This window comes from Delphinus delphis, chromosome 11, assembly GCF_949987515.2.
Source record: "Delphinus delphis chromosome 11, mDelDel1.2, whole genome shotgun sequence".
NCBI lineage: Eukaryota > Metazoa > Chordata > Mammalia > Artiodactyla > Delphinidae > Delphinus > Delphinus delphis.
In genome coordinates this window covers 92,028,523-92,041,977 of record NC_082693.1, presented here as the reverse complement: position 1 = coordinate 92,041,977, position 13,455 = coordinate 92,028,523, and the positions used below count along the sequence as shown (strand labels likewise).

At 52.5% G+C, this 13,455-nt stretch overlaps 1 protein-coding gene across 2 annotated transcripts in view; it reads right to left on the bottom strand.

The window, feature by feature from the left end:
• Nucleotides 1-11,927: 11,927 nt before the first annotated feature.
• Nucleotides 11,928-13,455, bottom strand: part of TRIOBP (TRIO and F-actin binding protein) — a 58,234-nt gene continuing 56,706 nt past the window's right edge. Inside the window, exon 23 of one of the 2 annotated variants that reach the window (XM_060025632.1) lies at nt 11,928-12,924. The gene's annotated coding sequence lies outside the window, so the exon portion shown is untranslated. The remainder of the gene's footprint in view (nt 12,925-13,455) is intronic. The other variant, XM_060025633.1, reaches the window with a different exon arrangement.

Genomic DNA, 13,455 nt, shown 5'->3' with positions numbered 1-13,455 from the left:
GACGGGTAAATATCATTTTTCTACTCCATGCACCGCATTCTCAGATACCCTAACTGGTACCCTGCCCAGCACCAGCGGCTAAAGGAACCTGGAACCGAGGCTGGTATGCCCAGGATGGTGAGGAGGGCCTGCATACTCGGCCTGGCTGCTCTCTGGCGAGGGCCATGCCCAACTGGGGCCCAAACACAGCTGGCATCACTCCCTGCAAGTGCTCAAAACATGCTTTGGTGCTGGCTGGGGTGGAGAGCAAAGTTCTGCTCCCAGGAACGAGGGGGTATAAACTCCTGGTCACTGCAGCTTCTCTGGAAAGGTTCAGGAAACGTTTCCCATGGGCACTGAAGGTGTTTAAACACACCTTAGGAGACAGTGTGGGTGGGAGAAGCCCCTGAAACTGCTGTGTGACCTAAAATAGCTTGGTAACCCTCTCTGGGTTCATGTGCTCTCTCCTGTAAACTCAGGGTTGGGAGGACTTCATTGACCCACTAGAAGTCCACAAAGTCTAGCATGGTGGTGAGGTCCAAGCACCATAGATTCATGTTGTCTGGGTTCAAATCCCAGCTTTACCACTTACAGGTACGAGGTTCTGGGCAAGTTGACCCTTCTGTGTCTCAATTTCCTCCCCCTGTAAACTGGGGATAATAGTGGCCCCTACCTCATAGAGTTTTCATGAAGACTGAATGTATATATATGTGTATATGTAATATGTTTATAACAAATTATATGTCATATTATATATGACACCTGTAGTATTACATATATTATAATGTGATATGATTATATATACATCACTTAGAAGAATGGCAGACACACACTCAGCACAGTTTAAGCATTAGTTGTCATCATTGTTGGTATCTCATCACCTGGACGGAAATGATGTGTTTACCCACAATAAGGCGGCAGAGACTCACAAATGGTGTTGTGTCTTTACTTTTGGCTAAGATTTATGTCAATTCAATGTGGGAACAGCGGATTTGCTCCTGCTGATGCAAAGTTTTGACTGGCAGCTCCATATGACTTTCCTTAATTTTTTTAAACGGAGGAATCTCTTATTTCTGAATGTAGGTTGTCTGAGCGACCAGAACTTTTAAAACATGGAAGAGGTCCACTTAGAGGAATCTAGCCTAAGGAAATGACCAGGAATTCACACAAATGTTTCTTTTTTTTTTTTTCTTTTTTTCTTTTTTTTTGCTGTACACGGGCCTCTCACTCTTGTGGCCTCTCCTGTTGCGGAGCACAGGCTCCGGACACGCAGGCTCAGCGGCCATGGCTCACAGGCCCAGCCGCTCCGCGGCATGTGGGATCTTCCCGGACCGGGGCACGAACCCGTGTCCCCTGCATCGGCAGGCGGACTCTCAACCACTGCGCCACCAGGGAAGCCCTCACACAAATGTTTCTGTACAAGGATGTTCACTGCAGCATTATTTTTTTTAATTCATTAATTTATTTTTTTGGCTGTGCTGGGTCTGATGACCTCACTGATGACCAGTCTTTACCAGAACCTGAACTGGGTGTTGGGAACAAAGACAAATCAGACATGAGGCCCATCTTCGTGAAACTCACAGTTCAGAGGGGAGACGAAGATGAAATATACAACCCCAGGACTACTCTATTCTCAGTTTCATACAATAGGTAACCGTTTGTTCACATAGTCAAATCTCACCAAGAGATGGGGATTCTGCTCGACACCAGGCACTGCGCTGAATGCAGGGACACTGACGCGGCTGGCCTTCGAGGGGCCCCCATGCTGAGAACACACGCCGTGACCCTGGAGCCTTCTTTCCATCCAGAGCAGTGGCCTCTGACTCAGTGGCTCTGGAATGTGGTTCCTGGCCTGTCATCAGTCTGGGTCTACTCTTAGTGGGTCTGACTGGGCAGCTGGGGCTTGGGAGACTGGCCTTGTTCAGGCTGGGGCGACCTTTCAGACCACCTGCCTCACTGCCCTGTGCGCTTATTTAACTTGGGAGGAGAGGGCAGAGGGGAAGTGGGCACGCAGAGAGGGTGCATGTGTGCAGACAGGTGCGTGTGTTTGAGTGTGCTGTATCCATACGTACACACAAGCACGCAGGCGTACATGAGACGTGTGGTGGGTGCCTACAGGCTTGTGTGTATGCATACGTAAAATACATATAAATGCATGCACTAGGCATGCATTTAGTAAAACATTAACATAGGCTATGAAATATGAACACAGTGTAATGATAGTAATGTATCATTGAGTGTGTTTTAGAAATCATAACAGTGAATATGTATTGAATAGTGTTCTCAGTACCCTACAGGAACTGCCTCATTTAATCCTTACCGCATCCTGACGAGGTCAGTACTGTTGTTATCCCCAGGTTAGAAGTGAGGAAACTGAGGCCCAGAGAGGTTAAGTGACCTGCCTGGGGTCACACAGGTAGTCAGCAGTCTGTCCCCAGCCCACACCCCTGAGCCTCAAGCCGCCTCCATGCTTGGCCCATCTGCAAGCCTCTGGAGCATGTGTGGACACCTGCGCAGGCTGGACGTGTGAGCAGGGGGACGTGTGTGGGAGTGAACAGTACGGGGCGGGAGTGCACACAGGTGCTCATGACAGCACGCATCTACAACTCTGTTTACGGGGCGTGGCTCCAGGCGTGCCTGCCCTGCTCCCCCAGCCTGGAGCGCCCTTCTCCGCCTTTGTCTCCTGGTGACGCCTATGTATCCCCGGAGACTCACTGTGGGTGTCACCTTTTCCCCCAGGCGGCCCTGGCTCCTCTGGCTGGGTCAGTTGCAACATTGGCCCTCCCTGGCGCTGTCTTCCGTCGGGGTGAGGGTGTGTCCTTTATATCTGTGTCACTCAGGTGTCTGGAACAGGTCTGACCGGGACATTAACAGCAATGATAACAGCTGCCACTCGGTGGGCACGGCCGCTGTGACTGGCGTGCGCGGAAGCGGCGCCCTCGTGACCTCCCTGAATCCCATTTATCAATCGAGGTCTCAGAGGGTGATTGGAGCACGTACGCAGCAGAACCAGAAATTGAACCCCGGGCTTGGCTTCAGCTCTGTCGTTCCCATACCATGTTCCTTTGGGGCAATTTTATTATTTTTTAAGCTTTTATTTATTTGCGATTAGCTATCACACACCCCTGGGAAACAATTCAGAAAAGCATCTAACATTGAAATAAGCATCCCTCCACCCCTGTCGCTCACCCTCCAGCCCACTCCCGAGGCAACCGCTGGTCCAGGTTCTTGCATGTCCAGGGCCCCCTTCCCGCTGCGTTTTCTCACGCTGTGTGTGTGCATGTGAATGCATGTGTGTGGGCGCACACACGTGTGCATGAGCACGTGCACGCGTGTGACTCCTTCCCGAGAGGTTTTGAGCATCTCTAAGCACGTACGCCAACCATACCTGCTGTTATTTCTCTCTCGCTCGCTCTCTCTCTCTCTCGCTCTCGCTCTCTCTCTTTATTTTTGTATTTTTGCATTTATTTATCTATTTTATTTATTTTGGGTGCGTTGGGTCTTCGTTGCTGCGCGTGGGGTTTCTCTAGTTGCGGTGAGCGGGGGCTACTCGTCGTTGCCGTGTGAGGGCTTCTCATTGCGGTGGCTTCTCTTGTTGTGGAGCACAGGCTCTAGGTGCGCGGGCTTCAGTAGTTGCAGCACGTGGGCTCAGTAGTTGTGGCGCACGGGCTTAGTTGCTCCACGGCATGTGGGATCTTCCCGGACCAGGACTCCAACCCGTGTCCCCTGCATTGGCAGGCGGGTTCTTAACCACCGCACCACCAGGGAAGCCCTATTTCTCTTCTTTTACATAAATAGTGGCACACCCCACACCCAGATCTGCACCTTGCTTTGTTCACTTCACAGCACATCTTGGCGATCTCTCCGCATCAGCATGTAAGAACGTCCTCACTGCTTTTTATAACTGCTTGACCCTGGAGCAGTTATAAAAAGTTATAACTGTTATAAAAAGTTATAAAAACGTGGTGGGGAATTTATTAAATACTTCCTACTCCCAATGCGGCCATGAATGTTCTCGTACAGGCGCAGACTTTGACTGAATGAATGGATCAATGAAGGAACAAGTGAAGGGGAGAGAGGATGCCCGAGGTTGGGGCCTGGGTTATGGGGGGATCCTGGGCGTGGGGCCAGAGGTGCCTCCAAACCTGTCTTTCTAAGGAAATGGGAGAACATGAGAATCCGCTGGAGTCCTGAGGGTCACCGCCAGCTGGGTCCCAGGTGAGGGTCTCTCGGCAGGACCGCCTCGGCTCCTCGTCAACAATGCAGCAACGTCACGCTGCTGGGGAAGTGTGCCCGCCATGAGTCACCTTTCACACCTGCTTGGCCAGTGCAGCCAGCCGCCCCCCTCTCAAAGCTAGAGATGCCTCCGCTGAGGTCGCCGGGCCAGTGGGTGGCCAAACCAAATGAGCATCTTTGGGACGCAGGTTCCATGCCCTGCCCTGATGGGGGAGATGGAGACACAGAGATGGCCACTGACCTCGTTGAACCATGAACCAGGAACCACAAGGGAGCTTGGAGACAGTGGCCGACTGGGTCCAGGGTGCCCAGAGCTGGGGCGGGTCTGCTTTGGGAGTTCAGGGAGTGGAGTTGGAGGTCCAGGCAGGGATCCACACTGCAAGAGCTCAGGGACTTTGAGAAGAAGGTGTGATTGGCACCCCTCGTGACACAGGGGGGAGACTGGAGCTGCCGGATGGTGAAGGGGCAACAATTCAGGCACCTTCTTGCCCTTTCTAGGGGCCTCCAACCTTCCTAGCCCCCTTGGGAGGAACCTCTTGATCTGCTTAACCAGGGAAACTGAGGCAGGAGTGTGGAGGTGACTCATCCAAGTCAGTCCAACAGAGGTGCACCCAGACCTCCCCCCAAACCTATGCCCCAAGGAAGGGACCCAGGGCACCTGGTCTCTGGGCAGTTTCCAATGAGAAGACCTTGGTCAGCTTGGGAAGCCCCTGCTATGAGAGCCATGGACCTGGACTCCAGCTCTGTGACCTCGGCGCTACTGAGTCCCAGTCCCCTCCCCTAGAAAATGGAAGTAACTGCGCACCTCCCTCACTGGGCTGTTCAGGGGACTAAAGGAGATAGTGAATGCAAATGCCTATTCCAGGACCTGGCACACAGTAAGTGCTCCACAAAAGGTAGATATCTTTCTGTTTGGGCAGGTGGCCTGAGTAAGAAGATTTGGGCGCTGGAGCCAGACATGCCATGATGTGACTCAGTAAATTACTGACCTTGGTGAGTCATGTCCCCTCTCTGATCCTCAGTTTCCTCCTCTGCAAATGGGCTCAGCCCTTCAAAGAGTTGTTGTCTAAAAGTCTGCTCACGGCAGGAGCTCCCTCAGTGCGAGCTCCTCCTTTCCCGGGCCTCAGAGTCCGCTTGTAAAGTCAGATGGGACGCTGGGATGACAGGGATAACTCACAGTTACAGCGTAGGCTCTTCCATGTGCCAGAAACTGCCATTATCTCCTAGCACCTCAGGCTGGTTGCTGGGCTTCCAGGCTGATTTACGGGGAGACCCAGACCTTTGCCCTTTGGCGTGGGAGTGAGGGTGAGGCTGAGGCTGTGGCTGTGCCCTGTCTTGAGGGTGCCTGGCTGGGTAGTCATTCACTTCCAGTCAGTCAGTCAGTCAGTAAGTCAATCAACAAACATACATCATACCGAGACTCCATGTGTTCTGTGCTGGGTCCTGGGGAAACAGAAGTGAATCAGAGCTGGCCCCTGGCTTGGGGGGCTCACAGTCTGGGGGAGCCATGTGGAGACAACATGTCAAGTAGAAGGGCTGTGGAAGCCAGAGCAGGCATCTAGCCCCATCTGGGGGATCTTGGAGGTGGCAGGTGATGACTGATCTGAGTCTTGACTCTACTGGGTCTCCCAGAGGAGGGGCGGGGAGTGGGCAGGTGAATGTGGAGGAGAGGGGTGAGGACAGATGAGTGCCTGGCTGGGCACCCTTAGGAGCTGCAGGTGCCTTCGTGGAGTGGAAACCCAGAGCCCAGGGATCCTGAAGGGGCAGCAGGGGCTCAGAGCAGGGTTTCACAAAGGGAAAACCCTGTTTTAGAAAACCCACACTGGTGGTGTGCAGATTGGATGGGAGGGGAAAAATCAGAGGCTGGGGACTGGGAAAGATGCAGAATGAGGCATGGGCTTGGGGACAAAGATAGGCAGTAGCATCCAAGGGTGGAAAAGGGGTGGCCAGGAGGAGAGGGCAGTACCCCACGGCCACGCTGGGCTCCTCCCAGACTGCCAGCTTCCCCCACCTGCTGGGGTCGAGACGGCGCAGGGGCAAGTTGGTGAGAGCTTGCTAATAAAACACTCTTCCAGAGGATTTATCATAGAGCCCCTGAAGGGGTCTGGCTTTGTACCTGGCAACACATCCCACCCCGAGAGACGGGAAGTCTCAGGACGCCCTGAAAAGTGACAAGTGGGAATCTGCCAAAATGGGAGGAAGAGGCCTGGATTCTCACAGAACATGGAGTCGGGGTTTGGACCAAGTGTAACCAGATCTCCTGGGAATGGCAGGGGGCAGGGACAGCCAGCTGACTTCTGACTAATAATAATAAAATAATAGCTCCTGTTTTTGAAATACTTACTGTATTCTGGGCCCCATGCCATGCATTTTACTTCCATCATTTCACTTAATCCTCATCACCACCCCATAACAATAACAACACCACAATGAGCACTAACATTTTCATTGCATTTTACTCTGTCCCAGGCACTCTTCTCAGCATTTTATATGTATTGGCTCATTTTTGAGCTTCACAACACTCCTGCGGGGTATGAACTACTATCCCCATTTTACAGATGAGGAAACTGAGGCACAGAAAATTTGTATAACTTGCCCAAGTTTGCAGAGCTAGGAGCTAGGATACGGATGGAGGGCTGTCTTGGTCCCCTTACCCCCCGCCACTGACCTCAACCCTTACTCCTTCCTCATCCTGCCTCTCTCAGGCATCATGGGACGGGGAGGGGAGGGTCTGCATCATTAGTGCCTTCTGAGGTGACATTGCCCCCCCCTTCCCAGAGGAGCTGCAGGTCCCTGGAGCTGAGGGTGAGATGGTCCCAGAGCCCCTGGATGGGGTGGGCCTGGGGTGACTGAAGCGCTAGGCCTTAGAGTAAAGTCTGACAAGGTGTAAAGAGTAAAGGTGACAAGGAAGTGACAAAACTTCTCTGACCTCCCCTCACAGCCTCTGTCCCCCTCATGGCTCCCCACCCTCTGCGGCCTGACGAAATTCAGTGGGCCCTTGGTGGGCCTTTTCTCCCAGCCCCAGTCGGCCACTCCCTTCTCAAAGCATCCGCTCCCTCCGGTTGCTGGGAACCTACTTACTGCTCTTCCTTAGGGTCCTGTCCCCCTCTCCACCCCCCCGCCCCCACCCTGCTACTTGCCACCCTGAGACCAACTCAGAGCCTTCACCAACCCCCCCTGCTGATGATGCCCACAGCCCCGTCTTTGCCCAGACCTCCGTCCTGAGCCAGGGCACCGCCCACCTAAAACTCCCCAATGGCTCCCCACTGGGTTAAGAATGAAGCTAGAGGGACTTCCCTGGCGGTGCAGTGGTTAAGACTCTGAGCTCCCAGTGCAGGGGGCCTAGGTTTGATCCCTGGTCAGGGAACTAGATCCCACACGCATGCCACAACTAAGAATTCCCACGCCACAACTAAGGAGCTGGTGAGCGGCAACTAAGGAGCCCTTGAGCCGCAACTGAGGAGCCCACAAGCTGCAACTAAGACCCAGTGCAACCAAATAAATTAATAAATATTTTTAAAAAAAGAAGAATGAAGCTAGAGCTTGGATGCAGGGTCCCCACCCTCCTTGCAGACTGAATTCTATTCTAGCTCTGGCCTGTTCCTCTGGCCTCATTTTGGATCCCTGTACGCACTCCAAACTCCAGCCAAACCCAGCTGCTCTGTCCCCGAATGGGCTTTCCTTTCCCATCTAGTGCCTTTGAATGTGATGTTCATTTGACCTGGAATACTCTCTCCACCCTCTTAGTCTAGCTAGTTCCTCCTCAGCTCCAGGGCCCCCTCCTCCAAGAAGCCTCCCCTGACCTCCCAGGCTGGGTTTGCTGCATCCTCTGTGCTGATTGTGGCCTCTTGTAAGTAACTGAAGCGGAACAAGTTGGAGGGAAGACAGGGCCTTGATAGCAGCCTTGAGACTGAGGCTGCCCAGGTCTGGAGTTCCCAAGAAAGGCTTGGGTTGCGGACAGACAAAAGCCAAGGACAAGAGATCAAAGACAGAGATCAAGCTTGTCACAGGAAAACACGTAGAAGGAGAAGACAGGAGAGCTGAGGACAGACCCTGGGGAACCCCAACATTAGAGGGCTGGACAGAAGAAGAGAATTCTCGGGAGACTGAGAAGGAGGAGGTGGAGAGTTAGGTGGAGAAGCCAGAGCGCAGAGAAGAAAGCTAGCTCCCAGGGAATCACCCCCCAGCATCCATGATCAGGGGTTGTCCCCTCCCCTTGACTATGGGCCGGCCCTGTGACTTGCTTTTTTTATTATTATTATTTATTTATTTTGGGCTGCATTTGGTCTTTGTTGCCGCGCGTAGGTTTTCTCTGGTTGCATCCAGCGGGGGCTACTCTTTGTTACAGTGTGTGGGCTTCTCATTGCGGTGGCTTCTCGTTGTGGAGCATGGGCTCTAGGCGCGCGGGCTTCAGTAGTTGCAGCACGTGGGCTCAGTAGTTGTGGCTCGTGAGCTCTAGAGCGCAGGCTCAGTCGTTGTGGCTCATGGGCTTAGTTGCTCCACGGCATGTGGGATCTTCCCGGACCGGGGCTCGAATCTGTGTCCCCTGCATTGGCAGGCGGATTCTTAACCACTGCGCCACCAGGGAAGTCCAGTGACTTGTTTTTGATTAATTTGATCGGAACAAGTGCCACAGCACTTCCAAGCCTGAGTCATAAGAGGCTTGTAGATTCCACCAGCATCACTTGAAACTCTCTAAGGGAAGTGAACTGCCATGTAAGAAGTCGGACTACAGACTGCCCTGAGACTGCCATGCTGTGAGGAAGCCCAAGCTAGTCACGTGAAGTGGCCACGTGGAGAAAGGGAGAGATCTGTCCTGGGGCCCCCCAGCTGCCACCTTCACCCCAGCTGAGGCACCAGATATACAAATGAAGAAGCCGTCTTGGACGTCCAGCCCAGCCACCATTGACTGCAACTGCAAAACAGATACCAAGAGAATGGTCCAGTTGAGCCCAGTCCATCCACGGGACCAGGAGTGATAATAAAAAAACTGTTTTTCTAAGCCATTAAGTTTACGGTAGTTGATTACACAGTAATAGATCATTGAACCAGTTGGTAATTTAATACCTGAACAACCCTCTGTGGTAGACATTATCATCCCCATTTAAGAGATGGGAAAATAAAGCCCAGAGAGGGATGTGACTCTGTGAGATTCATGTAGCCAGCTGGAGGCAGCAGTTGGGGTTTGAACCCCTATGGGGTTGTCTGATACCCCACCCTGTGCTCTTTCCGTAGCACATACTTGGCTGTCTGAGGAGGCCAGACCTAGCAGTCAAACCTTGTAGTTTCGGCCAGATTCCCTGTGTGACAGGTTATTGGGGTTTTCCCCAGGAGCCTCACCTGGGCACCTGCTGGAACCCTGGATTTTTTTTTTTTAATTAGATGTGATTCACACAGTCAAATGCACAAATCATTAAGTGTGCAAAGTGGCAAATTTTTACATGTGACCACTACCCAGGTCAAGATATGCTACATTTCTGGCACCCCAGAAAGTTCCCACTAGTCAATGTGCCCCACCCTACCCGGAGCCCAGATGACTATCACCATAGCGACAGTTTTGCTTGTTCTTGAACCTCCTGTAAATGGACTTTTCGTGGCTGGCTTCTTTCACTTAACATTATGTCTAGAAGACTCATCATGCTGTTGCAGGTAGCAGTAATTTTTTTTTATTTTGCCCGTGCCGCGCAGCATGCAGGATCTGAGTTCCCCATCCAGGGATCGAACTCGTGTCCCCTGCAGTGGGAGCTCGGAGTCTTAACCACTGAACCGCCAGGGAAGTCCTAATAATTCTTTTTTTTTTTTGCAGTATAGTATTCTAATGGATGAACATGCCACCATTTGTTTATTCATTCTACTCTTGATAGACGTGTATTGTTTTCAGATTTGGGTTACTGTGAGTAAGGCTGATATGAATATTTTTGTACTAGTCATTTTATAAACCTAAGCACTCATTTCTCTTGGGTGTATACGCAGGAGTGGAAATCCTAGGTCACAGGGTCGGTGCGTATTTAACTTTATAAGAAACTGCTGGGACTTCTAAGATCTCGCATAGTGTGCAGTGGGGCCAAAAAAAAGCCAACAGTTCCTCACTGTGCTACTACCAAGAACACCCCCACCAGCAGTTCGTGAGAATTCCAGTTTCTCATATCCTCAGACACTTGGTATCATTAGTCCTGTTAATTTGAGCTATTTTTTAGTGGGGTGGGGTGGAAGTGATCTCTCATTGTCTTTAAGTGGTTCAGGTGGGGCACCTGTTCATAGGTTGGCCAGAGTTTTTGGTTTGTCCAGGAAGCCCTGCCTGAGGAGAGGGTGGCGTGGGAGGGAGCCGGTGAGGAGGACGTTCCCATAGCCCAGGTGCTGCACAGGCAGCCCGAGTTGGGCTGAGGGAGTCATGAAGACAGAGGATGGACTCGAGGGAAGCCTGGGGGTGCTGGTGGGAGACAACAGAGCGTGGTGAGGATGGGCAGGGTGCTGGATGGGGCTGCCCATGGGATGCTCCTTATGAGACAGAAGTCCCGAGGCAGGGCAGTGCCAAGCCTGGGTGATTTGATGGCTCGGGGTCCTGGTTCTTCTTTCTTTCTGCTCGGCCATTTTTAGCATATTAATGAGGCAAGATGGTGGCAATGTGGGGACTTCATCCAACAGTGTCCAAAGGCTGGGAGAAAGAGGCCTCCCTTCCTTGTGCCCCACCCCCCTTTTGGCCACACCATGCGGCTTGTGGGAACTTATTTCCCCCTCCGGGGATTGCGCCCAGGCCCTCGGCAGTAAGAACGTAGAGTCCTCACCACTGAACCGCCAAGGGGTTCCCTCCTTGTGCTCCTTTTTAAGAGCAAGGCAGACCTTTCCAGATGACCCCCTCCAGCCCTCCACCCCAACGAAGACTTTCCCTGGCATCTCATTGGCTGGAACTGCAACGCATCCCATGCTCATTCCTAAACCCGTCACTGGCAAGGGAATGGGGCACATTTCCCCCACAGCCCACAAGCTTACTCCCCTGCGGGTCATTCCCTGAACGTACCAGGAAGTTCACAGGGCATCTGATCATGCTGTTCCCTTGGAACTGGAATGCCCTTCCTGATTTTTCCATCTAGAAAAGTCATATTCCAAAGCCACCTCCAAAAACCCTCTCTGACCTGCGGGCTGGGTTGGGGGTCTCCTCTGGGTTCCCACAGCCTTCCGGGACCCAACCCAATGTGACCTGTTTTTGTGGCCTCGGTGCAGGGTAGGGCCAGTTCTTGTTCAACTCTATACACCCAGTGCCCAGCCCAGAGGAGGTGCCCGAGGGTTGATGGGAAGCGCATGGGGCCGGCTCAAGTTGTCCCCTCATCTTCATCACCTTCGCCACAGCCCTGCAAATCGGAGAGGACTGGCAGTACCTGGGGCCTCTTCTCAGCCCCACACGGAGCCACAATCAGCACAGCCAGCCAGCAGGGATGAGGCCTCCTGGCCTGATGGGCCTGGGGTGGCCTCGTCCACTGCTCCCGCCCCCAACCCTGCCAGGGCTGGACAAGCCCTCTGGGCACAGCCTCAGTACAGGACTGGGGCTGAAAGGTACCCATTTGATGCAGAAGCAGATTAAGGCTCTTAGAGAGGGGCGTGGCTTGCCCAAGGTCAATCACCGGCAAAGCCTCAGCTCCAGTCCTCCCTCCAAGGCTGGGCCCAGCGCCCACTCCCGGGCTTCTCAGACTGAGGGGCCTTGTTAAAGTGCAGATCCTGAATCAGTAGGTCAGGGCGGGGCCTGGACTTGGTGTTTCTAAAAAGCTCCCTGGTGTCACTGCTGTTCCTGCTGGTCTGCAAACCCCACGTGGAGCTGCAAAGCCTGGTGGAGGAACCAGATTCACAACCCCACCCTCAGAAGCCCACATGCTGCCCCTTCAGGAAGGGTGGAGCGCTGGCGGGGGCAGGTGGTGAAGCCACTTTAAGAAACCCCAACCTCCATTGCCCTCCCTGCCCAGCCACCCAGGACACCAGAGCTGCCGGAACATTTTATTAAGTTAAGGCTCACAGAGCAGGAGAGAAACGCCTGCCTGCACGGGGTGGTCCCCGCAGATCCATGCCCAGCACCCCTCAGAGGAGGGGGTGGGGCCATGGGGACAGCTGCTGGCTCCCTTTGTCCATCTGTCCCTCTGTCCAGAGTCCCAGGGAGTGGGTCCCCCCAGGGCAGGAAGTAGTTAGTGGGAGGTAGGGTAGAAAGAGGGTGGCTGGCTCCCGGCCTCTCCCAGCAGAGTCAACCCTGCCATAGCTGCTGCTGGGCCTCCGCTAGACCCCGGGCCAGGCTGTGGGCCCAGAAGCCCAAGCAGGCGTCTGGAGACACAGGGGGAGCCAGTGTTAGAGGCACACGCCACCAGGAATTGCTTTTTAAAAAGTATAAAGTGTTTGGGGGAAAAAAAAAAAGGAAACCAAATCTATATAAAAATCTCTTCACATATAAAATCCTGAAGAAGGTGCAAGGTAAGACCCAGTGCTAGGGGCGCGCTCAGATACGCAGAGAGTGTGCGTGTGTATGTGTATGTGTGTGGACGTGTGTGCGTGTGTGCGTGCGTGTGTGTGTGTGTGTGTGTGTGTGTGTGTGTGTATAGTGGGTGTGAGTGCATGTGCGGCCCACAGAGGGTGGGGAGAAAGCTTGGCTTCTGACGTCCATCCAGCAGGGAAGGAGGGAGATTGGTCCCCTTGGGCTGGGGGTCTGCAGCAGGGCTGGACCACGAGGACCTAGAAGACAAGAGTGGAGGAGTCTACTAATTAGAAAAGATACACACACCCCAGTGTTCATAGCAGCACTATTTACAATTGCCAAGACACGGAAACAACCTAAGTATCCACTGACAGATGAATGGATAAAGTACACATATACAGTGGAATATTACTCAGCCACAAAAAGGAATGAAATAATGCCATTTGCAGCAACATGGATGGACCTAGGGATTAACATACTAAGTGGAGTAAGTCAGACAGAGAGAGACGAATATCTTATGATGTCATTTATACATGGAATCTTAAAAAAAAATGATACAAATGAACTTATTTACAAAACAGAAACAGAGACACAGAAAACAAACTTATGGTTACCAAAGTGGAAAGCAGGGGTGGGGGGAGGGATAAATTAGGAGTTTGGGGTCAGCAGATACACACTGCTATATATAAAACAGACAAATAACAAGGTCCTACTGTAGAGCACAGGGAACTATATTCAATATCTTGTAATAAAATATAATGAAAAAGAAATGTATGTATGTATTTCTG